This window comes from Arachis hypogaea, chromosome 15 (genome assembly GCF_003086295.3).
Source record: "Arachis hypogaea cultivar Tifrunner chromosome 15, arahy.Tifrunner.gnm2.J5K5, whole genome shotgun sequence".
NCBI lineage: Eukaryota > Viridiplantae > Streptophyta > Magnoliopsida > Fabales > Fabaceae > Arachis > Arachis hypogaea.
In genome coordinates this window covers 41,457,576-41,460,381 of record NC_092050.1, presented here as the reverse complement: position 1 = coordinate 41,460,381, position 2,806 = coordinate 41,457,576, and the positions used below count along the sequence as shown (strand labels likewise).

Below are 2,806 nucleotides of genomic sequence, written 5' to 3'. Positions count from 1 at the left end.
GAGTTATTAACTCACCAAGACTTCGTCATTCTAGTTCGTTTTCTTTACTTGGCTTTACTCTTCCATGTCCTTTAATTTACTCAATTTTATTATTGGATTATTTTAGAATTTATTAATACAAGAGTTACTTTTATTTTTAATTGATTCCTTTGAGTTTTATTTATCATGTTTTTCTTTAATTCCCTTTCCTATGTTATGAGTTCTACATTCACAATGAGCGAGTAGTTCCCTAACTTGATGGGAAGTTGATTGAAAAGAACCCTTGAGTTGGAATGCTCAAAAGAGACATTGTAATTGGGTTTATTGTTGGATTGCCATCTAGTCACTAACGCTAGTCCTTCCAAGTAAGCGGATTGGGACTTGTGAATAGAAATAGCATTCCAACTTGTTTGACTTTTTCTTACCTAGTAAGGGATAACTAAACAGAACAACCTTCAATTATTAATTAATCTTGAGAGTACTACAACAAGAATAGGGCTTCCAACTAATCTACTCCCAGTCAAGGCCTTTATTTAAATTACTTAATTTCTCCAATTTAATTTCCTGTTTATTCAACTCAAACTTTTTTTGAAAACATTTGATTAATAAAATAGCACACCTGTCTGTAACTCGTTGGGAGACGACCTAGGATTCATACTCCCAGTATTTTAAATCTTATTTTAGTGACAACCCTTCTAAATTGATAAGCGGATTTCTGGCTGGTTAAGAACTATACTTGCAACGCACAACTTATACCAATTCTTAATTAGCCAATTTCTGCCACGTCAATTTTTGGCGCCGTTGCCGGGGAGTTGCAATAGAGTGCTAAGGTTATTAATTGGAATTTATTTATTTGCATTTTATTTTATCCTGCTACTATGAGCTGCTTGTTTCTTTCGCTAGATGAATCGTTCACTTCCTGATCCAAGCTTGCCAGCATTCGATCCTGAGATTGAAAGAACTATTTCATGAATAAGGCAAGCTCGACGTCAGTTAGTCCTCTCTGAAGGCGGATCTGAAATGTCATTTGAGGAAGAAACCAGCCCCCGTTCTACTGATTCGGTTGTTTTACGTGTAGGTGACATGGCAGAACCTAGGAGAGTTACTATCCAGGAGGCTGGAGCCCCTGATTTTACAATGCAACCATTTCAAGCGCATCACCCAGCGGTGGCTACAGACTTTGAAATAAAGACCGCACTGCTCAATTTGATGCCCAAGTTTCATGGCTTGCCTGCTCAAGAGCCTATCAAGCACCTGAGAGATTTTCAAGCAGCCTGTTCTACTGTCAGGCGTCATGGTGCAGATGAAACTTCAATTTTGCTGAAAGCTTTTCTGTTTTCTCTTGAGGGGAAGGCAAGAGAGTGGTACTACACTCAACCAGCAGCAACTGTATCCAACTGGGATACACTGAGAAGAGAATTCTTGGAAAAATTCTTTCCAGCTGAAGTTACTGATAAACTGAGGAAAGACATTTCCATGATTGTTCAGGATGAATCTGAGACTCTCTATAAATACTGGGAGCGCTTCAATAATTTTCTGGAAGCATGTCCCCACCATATGATTGACAAGATAGTGTTACTCGGTTACATCACACAGGGCATGAGGCCCCAAGATAAGACCACATTGGAAAGTGCTAGCAATGGGTCTATGAAAAAGTACAAGACCACTGATGAGGCATGGAAATTGATCAGCGACTTAGCTGAATCTACTCGGAATCACAGGCAGAAACAAGGCTGTTCAAAAGCCGTTGCAGATGTATCCTCTAGCAGAGAGACGGTTGCTCTAACTCAGAGTATCTGTGAAATGACCAACTTGTTGAAGCAGATGCAATTGAATCAACAACAAGTTCAGCAAGCTCAACCTTCTCCACCACAGCAAAACCAACAGTTAGTCCCACAGAGAGTTTGCAGAATCTGGGCTGATTATAGCCACTATACTAATGAATGTCCGCAGCTCCAGCAGGAAGACAACACCGTGGCAGCCACTCATAACTTCTATGACCGCCCCAACCAAGGGTACAATCAAGGTGGCAATTACAACCATGGATGGCAGGACAATTCGAACTAGAATTGGAGGGACAACAACAACAACAAAGGAGACAGAGACAATCAGGGAAATCAGAGGTGGAATAATAACAACAACAGGCAGCAGAACCAGAACCAGCCTTAAAGAGCTCCTCACATGAGACAATTCCAAGGACCAAAGAATACCCAACAGCAGACCTCTCAAATTACTTATCCTTCCTCATCTTCTAATGATGATTTACTACAATCCATTGATCGGAGACAATAGACCATGGAAAATAACATTAATGCCACTCTAAATGGTCTGAACGCTACTTTGCAAGCTCTTATCTCATAGATTGGATCAATGAATAACTCCAATAACCAACCTTTGAGCTCCAGTGGAATTCCCTCTCAACCATTACCCAATCCAAAGGGTGGCATTAATGCCATCACCCTAAGATTTGGAACCACACTGCAGGAGAGGAACCAGGAGGAGCCAAGCCCACCAGAACACGCCTCAGCTGAAAAGGTAGTGGAAGTAGAAGATGTTGAAGAGGAAGAAGACATATAGGACATAGATGAAAAAGAAGTTCAACCACAGGAGGAAGCACCACAGGGCGCAGATACTGCAGGAGACACCACTCCCATTCCATTTCCACAACTTGCAAGGAAGCCCAGAAGCAGCTGGAACCTGATCTCAAAATGGTAGAGATATTCAAAAAGGTTGAGGTAACTGTTCCTCTTTTTAATGTTATTCAACAGGTACCTAAATATGTAAAGTTTCTAAAAGATTTATGTATACATAAAGACAAAATTAATGA

The 2,806-nt window shown here is 40.4% G+C and overlaps 1 non-coding gene across 1 annotated transcript; it reads right to left on the bottom strand.

The window, feature by feature from the left end:
- Positions 1-1,434: 1,434 nt before the first annotated feature.
- Positions 1,435-1,542, bottom strand: LOC112753364 (small nucleolar RNA R71). Its single transcript, XR_003177754.1, has one exon. It is a non-coding gene; the product is annotated as a small nucleolar RNA R71 (small nucleolar RNA).
- Positions 1,543-2,806: the final 1,264 nt, after the last annotated feature.